The 14,694-nt window shown below is 42.6% G+C and overlaps 1 long non-coding RNA gene across 1 annotated transcript in view; it reads right to left on the minus strand.

The window, feature by feature from the left end:
- Positions 1-4,167: 4,167 nt before the first annotated feature.
- The window catches only part of LOC129058703 (uncharacterized), a 36,469-nt gene continuing 25,942 nt past the window's right edge, over positions 4,168-14,694 (minus strand). The window contains exons 4-5 of the long non-coding RNA XR_010139296.1: positions 5,806-5,941; positions 4,168-4,353 (exon numbers count right to left, since the gene is read on the minus strand). This is a non-coding gene — a long non-coding RNA (uncharacterized LOC129058703). The remainder of the gene's footprint in view (positions 4,354-5,805; positions 5,942-14,694) is intronic.

Genomic DNA, 14,694 nt, shown 5'->3' on the forward strand with positions numbered 1-14,694 from the left:
CTCAAAAAAAAATTTTTTTCAATTTCTTCATCTCTGAAACAGAGACACTATTATAAAGAGTGATGAATAACATTTGTAACATTTGGTACATACTCATATGAAAAATAACTAAGATGGAGTTTTGCAGGGGCAGCTCACTCTTGGATAAAAATAAAACTGAGTTCAACTGCAAAAAGCAATAACATCTCTGTATATTGGACGTTTGTTACTTACTCATCATTGGATCATTCAGGTTGAATTGGACTTGACTTATGGTGATCAATTGTGTCTTTTTGTATTACAGGACCAAATTCATTATCAGATCCTTGGGGACTAAGTTTAACATTAAATTTGTTTGCAGCAGCAGACGAATTTATAATCTGCCTGTCAGTTCATTCTCCTGCCTAGTTATTCTTCTGCCCACACAATTAATTTAGCTAAAGAAACGGTAATAAACATATCTTAAAATTGTGATGGCGTGTTATCGTTTACAAAACACTCTTACATATTTTATGCATTAGACCCTCTTAGCAACACCGTTGGGGAGGCTAGACAGACAGTATTGTCTGCTTTGCAGATAGCCACAGTTAGCTGTTCACCTAATCAGGAAGTGGAGAGCTAAGATTAGAAGCTGGGTTCTTACCATCCCATTCTACTACTTATACATATCTTACAGTATTTATGTGAGAGTTCAGAAAGGATGTGTTTGTATAAAAAATCTATTGTGTTAAATTAAAATATAAGGACAATATGCCAACTCCCTAATTTCTGTTTTTTCTGAGTAGAATTCACATGACATTGTTTCATTTGCAGTTTGAACCTACCTTGACAACTATATCTAAATTCACATGAGTAGCCAAAAAGTGTTCTTCTGCGATGGGGAACCATTCATTTTCATAGTCTCATTTATGACTCATGGATTTGTGTGGGTGTTGAAAAGAAAAATCCAAAGAAATAGGAACAGGAAAAGATGTCTTTCTACATTTAAATATAAATAATAGAAAGAGGCTGAGCTAAGTTATAAATAACAGTGAAGTGAAATGTTCTCTGGAAAATCCATGGCAATAGCATTACTGCTGCCTGAGAAGGGTCACTACTTAAAATTCTGGTCTGAAAAAACTTGTTCATTGTAAAATAAATGCTTTTTATTATTATTATTACATCGGATCGTTGTCCTGAATTTTCCCAGGCCAACAAATGTAATCATTGGTTTCATACATTTCAGTGATTCAGGATGTATGTTTTAAAAATGTATCGTATTAGGAAGAGCAACTCAGACTATCCTTTGGTGTGTGGTTCTGGATTGATGCAGATTTGCACTATTTTTTGCAGCAAGTGTGAAGTCATGTTTATTGTTATGGACATTAACCAGTTCTTGTCATGACAAGGAAAATAGTATTAGATTAAAACTATCATCATGATTATTCTTATACACATATGCTAATAAAGACATTAAATGGCATACAAGAGACTAGAATCTGGGAACTTTGACAGTAGCCAAGGTGTTGATGAGATTTCATTACAGCATTTTTCAAAATTTAGTGAAGTTCAGTAATTTAGATTGTTTTGGGACATTATCCAGCTTGTTAGCAGAAGAAAAAACCTAATCTGGGAAGGGAAAATATCACGAGAAATCTTGTATAAGAACTGAAGAAAATGCCTTTCTTCATAACTTAAAAGGAAATACTTGCTCACAGCAGAATATTTCTCATCTCTTTTGTTTGGTTCCAACTTGCAGAGTCATCTTGCTTCTAAAATGGTTTCAGAGCCAGAGATGGTAAGTTTCCAAGCCAGAAAGAAACTCCCCTTATCTTTAAATACATGCCTTTTCAGAATGTGAACCTCAAAAGCCAATTGCGTAATTGTGTTTCAAATTTTTAAAAGTTTCCGTCCGATATATTTAGCAAGGCTTAAGCATCCATTTGATGACTCCACATGAGTTATTGTAACAGTCATGTAATCATGCACAGTGTTCATAAATAACTCCATCTCTTCCTACAGACGCTCTGAAAATGCTAGAGATCCCATGTCCATAGGAGACTGTTGGTTGCAGGGAAGGAGGTAAAGGACAGCTGAGGGGGACCCTTTAAAGTGTGAATGGTCTTCGTGGTTTTTTTTTCTATTCTTTGAGATTGATTCAGCTAACCTAAGCTAAAGGAAAACTAATTACCTTGTGTTTGCAGTAATGCAGAGTTTACCTAGTATTCTGAAATGTTAACCAACTTCTGAGATTAACATTTGTCAGCCTGTTATTGAAAATTGTCCAAAATATCTATGTGGATCATAGTCTGTGGCTATTACCCTGGGTGATGGGTTATAGGGAACAGGGCTACTCCATGGAAATGTTAGCAATGAAAAAAAATAATAATAAGCAAATATATATTATTAGAGCCACAACTTGCAATAGTGCAGAGATACAAGTATGCAAGCATAAAAGAGCATGCTGTTTCTAAGGGCCAGCTAACACAGGAGATCAGAAATCCAGATAGTTAATCTACAGTTTAAAGGAAAGTCAAACACTCACAGTTCTGAAAGCCAGACAACAGGTAATTATGAGCAGAGGCCCATGTGAATAGAGTAGGGACTACAGATCAGATATTGAGGCAAAATTTCATGAATGCTCTCCACTAAGATGGGAAATCTCCCACTCAGAGTGTGCAGTCTTTTAATTGCCATGTAGACTTATGTTCACCTAAATTAATTTTGCAACCAGGATAAATTGAGTTATGCATTATGGCTGTTCCCCCATGACTTCGCAAGCTCAGTTCTCCTCTTTGGCTAGTAGCAAATGGACAAATTTACATAAGTGTTGGGACAGCTGATAGGTGTTTAAAAGTCAGGAGATAAGCAGTCCACTCATGCCTCAGAGGTGGAACCAAGGTGCCTGAGTGCTTGGCTTGCATGAACCTGAGGAGGTTGCTATAGAAATGTTATCACATTGCTGGGATCATTGGAGTACCTAATGGAACTTGAATCTCAAAGTCCACAGGAAGCATGATTAGAAAGGACTTTTCTTGGCTGCTGCATGTTGACAAGGCAGCTACTTAATGCATCTGATTGCATGTGGCTAGCTACCTCTGAGAACCTGGGTAGGGAGGCAGACCGTGTCACAGGGATCCTAGTGATTTCTCATTAACAAGGAGGGGTCTGGAGCCACTAAGACTGAATACAAGGGGAAGGGCAGGGAGTGCTTACAGGCACAGATCTTAGTCTCTATATATGGGCAATACTATTGTTTTCATTGATTTCCTTGGGCCTGTGGTTAGAGCAGGGCCTACCCTACAGATTTCAGGTTGAGAAATGTTAAGCACAAAGGAAAGATCAGAGGTTATTAGAGGTGAAAATAAATAGGGAAGGAGTTGGGGCCAGGGGAGAAAGGACAAATCCGGCATGCAGAAATCCAAAACATGGAGGAGCTTCCCAGATCCAGGTGGTAGGATAGCTTGAATATCAAATTTCAGGCAGGCAAAGGGCAGGCAGAGAGAGACAGATGTGTCAAGATAGTTCTGAGATGGAGCCATGTGTCTAACCCAATTGTCTTATCCCAAAACTCCTTGGTTATTCCTTGCCAAAGAACTATTGCTTCAGCATGAAGAAAGAACTATACTTCACCGACAAGGTGGATTTTCATAATGTGTACCTATTGAAGGTAAAATATGCTAGTTACCCAAGGAAAAACATGAAACAAAAGGAAAAACAAACATGTCTACATCCATTTCAATCAGGGTCCATAGGAGTTAGAGCTAAAAAGAGACTCTGAAAGTTTTATAATCCAGCCTTTCATTTTACAGAGTGCAACTGAGGTCCTGGGAGGCCAAGTGACTTGTCTGAGTACACACAGTGAGTGACAGTGGTAGAAATGGAACTTGCCCCACCTGACATTCTGGCCAATGTTCTTTCCATTGCCCAGGCTTTCAATATTCACAGAATGTTGTGATAAAGGAATATGTCTCCAGAGCTTCCTCAAGCAGAGTAGCATAAATTCAAAATCTCAGAGAAGAGACAAAGGGGAACACCTCTGAACACTAAGAAGTTGAATGAAAAGGGCAAGTAGTAGAAATTTAGCAAAGACCATTTATATGTGCCCATGCAAAGGCAGATGTGTGATCTGGGATGTATCCAGAAAACCTTCAGCTGAAAGTAACAGAAATCCCAAGTTCTGGGAACTGAAATGAAGAGGGGGTTATTTTTCTCACCTACCAAGATGTCTGGAGATAGGCAGCTGCTGGCAGTGGTTAGGCAGCTGCTGGCAGTGGTTAGGCAGCTGCTGGCAGTGGTTTGGCAGCTTCAGAGGTTGCATCTCTGTGATTCTCAGAAGCTTCCTCCTGGTCACAAGATGGCTGCCATAGCCACTAACACACATCTAGACAGGAACTGTGTTACATGGTCACTGTTAATTGCAAGAAAGGCTAAGAAAGTAAACATTTAGGCTTGGGTGTTGGGTAAGGCAGTGCCTAAAGGTGGGATGGTAGGTGTCCCAGTGCACCACCACTCCCATCCCCAAGGCAGACATCACTAATCAACCAGGACACTCCTATCACTAAGCTTGAACTTGGCCTTGAACTCTTCCCAACAGAGTTTTCCAAGCAAGTACTACCAATTAATCAAAACTGGCTCATGAGATGAAACCTATTTGCTCTCCCTGATGCTTTCATAGTAGCTTTGTGGTATGACAAAAAAAGCTGTTTTAACAAAGATGATAATAATAGAGTTTAAATAACCAAATCACAGATACACATAAAGAGCTGGCTTTGGTCTTCAGTCTCAATTCTTCATTTGACAGCTGAGGAAACTGAAGCCCAGAGTGGCTAGGGGTCTTAACCTTGGTGACACAGCCAGCTAGTTGAATGTGGCCCCTTTCAAGGCAGTTATGTTCAGAGGCTTTATACTCATTCTGATGTTGCTGACGCTACTCAAAACATTTCTGAAGCTCCTCTTAGAATGTCTTTCATTTAGTTAATGAGTTGCTACACAAGAAAATATAGCCCCTCTATTTTATAGAGGCCTCTGTCTCCTCTCAACCCCTATCCCCACCAAATGATACTGTACAGCTCAAGCACTCATTTATGTAATCATCAAAAATGTATTGAGCATGAGGATGCCAGATCCAGGGTATGACTTGGCTCCAGATGACTCTGGATTGTTTTGGAAAGTCAAATCCACTCTTGACCGCTTACATTCTGCTGACCACCTCCCTACCCTTCACCTCCTTCCCATCCCCCATTATGCTAAGGCTGGTTCATGAAAAAAGCTGCCTGCTCTAGGCAATTGTTATAGAGTCAGCACTGTACAGTAGAACTTTTTGTGATGATGTAAATGTTCTATAATCTATGCCACCTAATACAGCATGTACTAGACACATGTAGCTATTTAGCACTTGAAATGTGGCTAGTGTGACTGAGAAACTGACTTTTTAATTTTATTTCATTTTAGCTATTTAAATTTAAATAGTCACACATGGCTACTGGCTACCACATTGAACAGCACAGCATAGTACAAGACCCTTCCTCCATTTCCTCTCAAACTAATTATTTACCTCCCAAATGCCTGACTCAATCACAACTTCTGTATCTAGTTCTCCTCCCTTCTCTGGAACCTCCATGTAGTTGCTTGGACTTCATTTCTTCTCTGGCTGAACTTCACTTTCTAGTTTTGGCAACTCCATGATTTAGAGGGAGAAGCTCTATTCTCTAACCCCAGCCCCATGTACCTTAATGGATGGCCCATCCTGGTCACCACACCCAAAGGGGCCAGAGAGATTCAAACATTTGCTGTCCCACTTGGGGACACTCAAAATAATGTCCTGCTGGGTGCAGTGGCACATACCTATAGTCCCAGCTGCTCCGGACACTGAGATGAGAGGATTGCTTGAGCCCAGGAGTTTGAGGCTGTAGTGCACTATGATCATGGCTGTGAATAGCTGCTGCATTCCAGCCTGGACAACATGTCTGAGACTCCATTTCTTTAAAATAAAAATAAAAAATAATGATGAAGACGATGCTGTGAGATGTCTTTGCCCTTTTGGGTGGGAATCACAAATTTTGAATTTTGCCCTGGATCCTGAGACAGCTTTATCCCTGAGGTACAGCTTAGTGGCACTGCAACAAGTGGCCCATGAGAAATGCTTCCCTCTGTGAGCATTGTACTCTTGAAAAACAGGACAGGACAACCACTCCTGCTCTTGACATCTTTAGACACCTTAAATAATTGTTCACTCTCTAGAATAAAACAATATTTCTGCAGTATAGTGATTTTGTCCTTGGTGCTTTTAGTCGATATGCACCTGTCTTGAGGTGCGGTGTCCTTTCACCTGGCTCTGTTGGAATCTGAGATGTTCGAGGCTGGAAAAGGGGCACAGGCTCCCATGGCAGGGTGTTTTCCAAGAATGGCCATCATAACAATAGCTCCCAAGTCATATTCTCCCCACTGGAGTCTGGCAAGGCCTGTGATTTGGGAATACAGTGACACACTCTTGGAACTCTAAGCTGCCATGTAAGAAGTCCAGCTTCTCTGAGGTTGCCATGTTGTAAGGAGGTGCAATCCAGTGAAGAAGAGACATGTAGATGCTCCAGTTGGCAGTGACAGTCTTTAAGTCCCCCCAGCCCAGGCATCAGAGACATGGGAGTTGGAGCCTCAGTTTGCCCTCTGTGTTTTAAACTTCCCAGCTGAGGCCCAAACATGTGAAGAGAAAATCCATCCCCATAATGTCTGTTTCACATTCTTGGTCTACAGAACTTGTGGGCATAATCAAATGGCCAATGTTTTATGATGCTAACTTTGGTGTGCTTTGTCATGTGGCAAAAGTACTCATGAGCACTCCATAAGCCCCAAGAGACAAGTGAGAAAAATCAATCCCCATCCTGCAGATCCCCATCAATAAGCACCATCACCACTACATGAGTGACTTTGTGTAGCCACCATTCCTAGGGGTTCTGGAAGTATTTTTCTGCCATGAGAAACCTCATGAATCTGACCTTTCCTAAGCAATGCAGCATGATGAACAGTGTATTCAAAGGAGGCAAACCACCTCACTACCTCACGCAGGAATGTGGGCTTCCCAATAAAGGCCTTTCAGGAGCAAACTTGTAACTGAGTTGGTGAGAGTTTGAACTGAACTATTTACTTGCCCTAGAGGTTACCCAGTAGTTCAGAGATAGCACCTCAGGTAAAGACGTTGCTGTTAATAAAATTACTAAATTCTTCAGCACTTACTTCAAAGAAGGCCCCCTTCTAGGCAGAAGGGGGGATGAACTGGTGGATGAACTGCCTTGGGGCTTTCATCCTGGAGATACCAAAGGAAGATTGGAAGTGAGGAGGAGGGCTGGGCACGGTGGCCCATGCCTGTAATCCCAGCACTTTGGGAGGCTGAGGAGGGCCGATCACTTGAGGTCAGGAGTGCAAAACCAGCTTAGCCAACATAGCAAAACCTGTCTCTACTAAAAATACAAAAATTAGCCATGCATGGTGGCAGCCACTTGTAGTCCCAGCTACTCAGGAGGCTGAGGCAGGAGAATCGCTTGAACCCGGGAAGCAGAGGTTGCAGTGAGCCAAGATTGTGCCACCGCACTCCAGCCTGGGCGAGACAGCAAAACTCTGTCTCAAAAAAAACAAAAACAAAAAAAAGGAAGTAAGTGAGGAGGAGGAAGAGGAGGAGGTTGCCTCTGATGAGAAGGTAGTGTTCATGAGGATTGGTCATGTTTCTCCCCACTCTGGGAGGGAAAGGGAATTCGTGCTCTTTTGTTATAGTTCCTTAGGGACTCCTTTGTTAAAAATTGAAGATGAAGAAGGAAGTCCCAAGAAGACTTGCTTATACAGTTCAGATTTTATTCCAGAAGGGAAGACTGACATCTTCTTCCCAGTTGTTTGATTAGCCACTGGACTCCCTGCCTGTCCAAGTGCTTGCAAATCAGGCAAAGTATACCAGGGAGAAGTAGCATGGTGGATGGTGTTGGGGGAGAGGAGCAAGGATACCTGCTACGGACTGAATGTTTGTGTCCCCCACTCCTTCATTTCATATGTTGAAATCCTAACCCCCAATATGATGGTGTTCAGAAGTGGAGCCTTTGGGAGGTAATTAGGTCATGAAGGTAGAGTCCTCATGAATGAGATCAGTACGCTTACAAATAGAAATGAAAGCTTCCTCTCTCTCTGCTCTCTGCCATGTGAGGACACAGTAAGAAGATGACCATCTGCAAACCAGAAAGAAGGCCTTCACCAGACATATGGTCTGCCAGCACCTTGATCTTGGACTTCCCAGACTCCAGAACTGTGAGAAATAAATGCTTGTTGTATAAGCCACCCAGCCTATGGCAGTTTGTTATAGCCACCAGAACTAAGACAATATCCCTCACGTTCCCAGGCCACAGAGATATAAAAGATGGATTTGATCTAAGCCGTGAGCCCCAGCATTAGAGTCTAAGGAAGGAAGAGGAGACTGGGGCTGAAGCGTTACTAGATTGAGGAGCACAGGAGGAGGCCCCAAGTGAAGGTCAGATGTGTCTCACAGGTACATGAAAGCCACGGATGCGTCATGGGAGTGAGGGGCTCCAACAAGGGAAATGGATCAGTGGTGACAACCACCAGAAACCAAACATCAACCAATGCATGCTCTTGCTTAAGGAGACAGCTTCCCTCCTCTACAGAAGGATGGGGAAGGGGTGGGGAACAGCAAAGGGAGCGGCCCACACCACCTCCCAGCTCCAGATCCCTAGAACTGCAGGTGAGCCTGAGCTTGGGAAAGGAAGAAAGATTTGAATCACAAGTGTTTGAGGTGATGAATATGCTAATCTCTCTGATTTGATCATTATACAATGTATATATGTATCAAAACATCACGGAAATGTACAATTATATGTCAATTAAAATCAAAATAACACTTTAAAAAGTGTTATTGGAGTTTTAAAACAAATGAGGCTGAGTTTTAATAACTGGATTATCTTATTTTAATAACTGAAATTATGAAGTTACAGAGTTGGACAGAGGTGACATTAAGGAAGCCTTTGACTCAGGAGCAGAGCATAGATGGGGACAGACATTGAAAAAACAGGCAGTTTATGTGTGACGGACGTCATGGGTTGAATAAGCTGTCCTCACACTCGTTATCTGGCAGACAGTGCAGTGGCTGGGGTGCAGGTTCTGGGCCCCAAGCCCTGGGTTTGAATGCGGCACTGACTGGCTGCAGGCCTTCAGGATATCTTATGAACTCAGATTTGAGTTTCCTGTTTGCAAAGTGGGGCTAATACAGGCTATGTCACAGAGTTGTGAGACTTAAATGAAATAATGTCTGTACACATTCAAAAATAGAAAGGAGCTGCTTTATCCACAGTGTATCTCTCTTTTTGCTCCTCCACATGTTCACTTCCTGGTAAGAAGACCCCTGGGTCTCCATTCCCTGGATCACTGCCTCCTGGCCTGGCCACAGCTGTGCAGTTCTTCCAGCTTCTGAGCCACTGGCACTGATGAGGGAGGTTCTTTCCTGCCTCTCTGAGACCCTGCTGTGGTCCACACTGGATCAGCCTTCCTTGCAGGCCTCAGCAGTGACCACCAGACACACCTCCTTTCTGCCTTAACAGTCTTTTCTCTTTCCCTGGAGTACCCTGAGCTGCAGTTAGTGCTGTCACCCAACGACTGCTCATTTTCCTTAGGGCCCTGAGGGAGGGCTGCCCAGACCCTCATCTGGGCCATTGACTCTTCTCAACAGTGGTGGCCTGGAACAGCTGGACTCAGCCCGGATGCACACTGCCCTGGTGGTGAACACTTTTTAAAATTGAGGTATAGCTTATCTATAGTAAAGTATACAGATCTTAGTGTACAGCTTGATGAATTTTTACATATGGGTATACCCACGTAAGCAAATCACCCAGGTCAAGAGTTTGAAAAATTACATCACTCCAGAAGGCTTCTCCAGGCTCAATAACCCAGTTTGCTCATGCCCTTCCCAGTCAATAGCCCCCTCCCTCAGAGGCAACCAGCATTCTGACTTTTAACACCATAGATTTGTTTCACCTGCTTTTGAACTTCTTAGACATGGATTTATATTGTATGTAGACTTTACTACCTGGCTTATTTTGCTCAACATAATGTCTTTGAGATTCATCCATGTTGTTGCATGGACCCATAGTTTGTTCCTTTTAATTGCTGCGGGGCATTCTATCGTATGGATATATTACAATTTGTGTATCCGTTCACCTTGACAGCCATTTGGGTTTGTTTCCAATTTTTGGCAATTATGAATAAAGCTGCTGTCTTCCTTCACATACATGTGCTTCTGTAAACACATGCACTAAGTTCTCTTGAGTAAATACCTAAGAGTGAAATTGATGGGTCATAGGACAGGGGCATGTTTAGCTTTAGTGGATATCATGGGCATTTGATGAATGCCATTTATTAGAACCAATGAGTGAATGAACAAATGACACTTTAGTGCCACCGTTAGCTTTTAAACACTAACACAGGAATGTATGCATTTGGGGTAAAAATGGGTTTATTGCAAATAAACTCATTTAGACAGGATTGTCAGTGGTTTTAGAACAGAGCATGGGGTTTTGAGGGGCAGGCAGGAAGAGAAACTTGGCCAAGAGACCCCTGGAAAGAGGCAGGTCAGAGCCAGGATGAGATGAGGGCTGGTGGGGGGTTTTACAAAGTGCTGAAAGCAGGGCCAAGCACATGACCCACACACATTCATGCCCACAAAGAGCGTAGTGGTGTGTGCTTCTATGAGATTCTCCATCATGTTTCATAATTGGTTTCCTTCACCTTGGGAGACTTTAGTCATAAAACATTTCGCTGTCAAAACATTATCAATTCAGCTATATGGATAATGTATCAGCAATGTAATCTGCAATTAGTGCAGCTGTCAGTCAAGAGCCACCCTAGGGAATACAACAGACCCAGAGCCCCGCCTCCTCCGCTGCTGTTCCACCTTCCCCTCCAGATCCATCCTTAGACACCCAGTGCCACCCTGCTTTCTACATGCACCATAGGGCCTGCTCTCAAATCCCCCAGTCTGTAATCTCTTCAGAATTGGCAGCCCTCCCCGGCAGTACCAGACTATTTTTGGCACATCAGCAGGGAATTGTGGGAGGATTAAAGTGATTGCCATTAATGTTGGAATATCAGACATTGGGGAAGGGGAGTAGAGGAAAGAGTAAAGGAGGCAACCCAGTCACCCAAAACCTCACCTGCTTTGCCTTTGCATGTGACTGATCCTGCTGATAACACAGCTCTGCACCTCTGGCTTTACTTTTAGGCCCAAATTCAAACATTTTACCCTGTTTCTCACAGCCCTTGCTTACTTCTAATCACCTCTTGTATCTAAGTCATCACCAAACCCAAGATCATCTAGGTTTTCTTCTATGTTATCTTCTAGTTTTACAGTTTTACATTTTACCTTTAGATCTATGATACATTTTGAGTTAATTTTTGTGAAAATCTGTGTCTAGATTCATTTTTTTGCATGTGGATATTCAGTTGTTCCAGACCATTTGTCAAAAAGACTATCTTTGCACCCACTTGATATTCTGAAAGTTACTTGTGATGCTTGGTTGATGTCTGCTTCCTCACTGGAAAATAAACCACATTCACACAAGTTCTGGGTTTTCGCTGCCTAACTCAAGGACTTGACGTATCATATATACTTCATCTAAACCTACGGCATTAAGGAAGTAAGCAAATGCTCTTTATTTAACCCCGTGCCTTTCATTATGACTCTTACTTTAAGTTAAAGTGAAACATTATTATCATGATCATTATTATCATCAACAGGCTAAATTCTTCCTTTGTACCACCTAAATTGTTCAAATTTGCTGGGAAAGGAATGATAGGTTTGTCCCTTCCCTTTGGAAAACCTTTTTTTTTTTTTTTTTAAAGAAAGATGGTTTTGCCCAAGCACTGTAATTGTATTGAAAGTAGTCATTCAACTTTATAAGGGTTCAACTCTGAATTCTGATATTGTAGCCAACAAGAGGCCTTTGCCAGGTAGTTCTCAAATAGAGTCCATTTTAATTATCCAGTTTCTGGATTATTCAGCTCCTGTGCTTTCCTTTCTTCTTTCATCATCTGTCCTTCAGTGATACTTGTTAAAATATCCACCACAAGGAGGACTTGGGCAATGATCCTTGAACCTTCAGTTTCTCAAGATGCTTGAGTCACACATGGCACATACATGCAGGAAGGACCCCTGTGAAAATAATTCTTGCACCCCCACCCAGGTTTTTCTGCTCCAGGCACTGAAATATGGGGCAGGGAGTCCTCATGTTGGAGACTCAGTGCAGATTTCTAAGAGGCTTGCATTGAGAGCCAGGCAAACTTCAGGTTCAGTCCCTGTCTTGCCACTGACTGGTCATGTGATCTTAGATAAGATGCTTCATCTCACTAAGCCTCAGCTGACCCCTCTGGGTGATAGGTGTTTATTTACAAAACTATCTACCTATGAGCAATGAGACTTCAGTTATTTAAAAATCTCCGTACCCATTTCCTCATCTGTAAAATGGGATAATAATAACTCTCTTTAGGGTTGTGAGGATTAAATGATGTAATGTGTACAAAATTCTGCTAAAAATGTATTAGGATGCTGCTGCTGCTGATGATGATGATGTTACAGCACTGTGATTAAGAGTGTCACATTGAGCTAAAAATAGAACTACCATTTCACCCAGTAATCCCATTACTGGGTATATACCCAAAGGAATATAAATTGTTCTGCCGTAAAGACACATGCACGCGAATGTTCATGGCAGCACTATTCACAATAGCAAAGACACAGAATTAACCTAAATGGCTATCAATGGCAGACTGGATAAAGAAAATATGGTACATATACACCATGGAATACTACACAGCCATAAAAAATAATGAGATCATGTCCTTTGCAGGAACACAGATGGAGCTGCAGGTCATTATCCTTAGCAAACTAATTCAGGAAGAGAAGACCAAATATCACATGCTCTCACTTATAAATGAGAGCTAAAAGATGGGAACACATGGACATATAGAGGGAAACAACAGACACTGGGGCCTACTTGAGGATGGAGGGTGGAAAGAGAGAGAGGATCAGAAAAAATAACTATTGATACTACAAGGCTTGGTACCCGGATGAAGAAATAATTTGTACAACAAACCCCTGTGACATGAGTTTACCTATGTAACAAACCTGCATATATACCCTTGAACCTAAAATAAAAGTTGAAAAAAAAAAGAGTGTCACTTTGGAGTCAAACAAGCCTAGGTTCAAATCTCAAATGTATGACCCTAAGGAAGCTACTCAATCCCTTTAATACATGTTTTCCTCATCTGGAAAATGAGATAATAATGGTGCTCCCGTTATAGGGTGGTTGTGAGATTCAAGAGCTCAGTGTGGGTCCTGACAAATAGAAAATGGGTAACAGCTGGTAGCTACCGCCATTGTGGAAGATTGTTACACAATCTCTGAAGAGATTCCTTAACTTGGGATCTTGTAGAGATGTCAAAAAGATCTTTTGGGAATGTTTGAGCTCACAGTCTGTACTGAGGGTAACAGACAACTCACAAGGTACAGTGTAGACAGTGACCTAAAAAAGAAACACCACGCAATGTGGCCTCTGGTTCCTCTCACTAAACAGCAGCCTTAACCGAGAGTGGTTGGGTGAAAAGTCCCACTGCTGGTCCCGGCAAGTTGGTGTTTGATGAGCTAACGTTGCTTCTGTGCCAAGTGGGCCATTGACGTCTTGGTTTGGAGCCCCTGGGATTGACTCTTAGTTATTGTTCCAGCTCCTGGCCAGGGCACAGTCTGGGGTAGGTTGGGCTTTCCTTATTGACAGGGGAGGAAGGGCTGCAGATGAGCTGCTTTGTCCAGACTATGTTGGCTCCACAGCCTCCCAGACATTTTCTGCTCTATCGGCAGAGAGCTATCTCCCTGGACAGACAGAGGCCATGAGAAGGGCTTCAAAGCCCATCTGAGAGTGGGGGTTGGGGAGTGAGTATGCCCTAGAAAGAATCCTCCCTTAGAGCTGCAACAAGACGCTCCTGAGCCATTCCCAGCAGCAGTCTTTGGCACAGTCCAAGGCAGCTCATTGCTGCACATCACTGCTTACTTATTCCATGTCCAATATCAGAAGCAGCAGCATCTCATCTGTTCCTCTGCAGCCCTCTGAGGGGCATGAGGCATCTCAATTTTACAGGTGAGGCTGCTAAGGCCAAGGGATGTCCTTTGCTCAGAGACAGCCAGTTGGGAAGTCTCAGGCCATTTCTCTTTCCTCTGGGCCCTGTATCACTTAGCTCCTACTGGCCACTACAAACACAGCCCATTTTTCACTGCCCCCAAGCCCCAACCCAGTACCAGGGGCTCCCTACCACCTTGTTCCTCAAATCTGCCTCTGGGCCATTGCAGCCCCTGCGCTCCCTGTGCTTGGACAGTGCCTCTGTATAGTTAGGTCTCAACGAAGATACCGTCACCTCCAAGAGGCCTTTCCCTGGTCACTCTAAAGTAGCATTCATCAATCACTCTGTATCTCATCATTGAATGCCTCCAAACCCTTATCCTACTCATCTTTATTCTTTTTTTTTTTTTTTTTTTTTTTTTTTTTTTGAGACAGAGTCTTACTCTATCATCCAGGCTGGAGTGCAGTGGTGCAATCTTGACCTCTCAGGCTCAAGAAATCCTCTCACCTCAGCCTCCAGAGCAGCTGGGACTACAGGCATGTACCACCATGCTGGGCTAATTTTTTTGTATTTTTTGGT

Source organism: Pongo abelii, chromosome 2 (genome assembly GCF_028885655.2).
Source record: "Pongo abelii isolate AG06213 chromosome 2, NHGRI_mPonAbe1-v2.0_pri, whole genome shotgun sequence".
NCBI lineage: Eukaryota > Metazoa > Chordata > Mammalia > Primates > Hominidae > Pongo > Pongo abelii.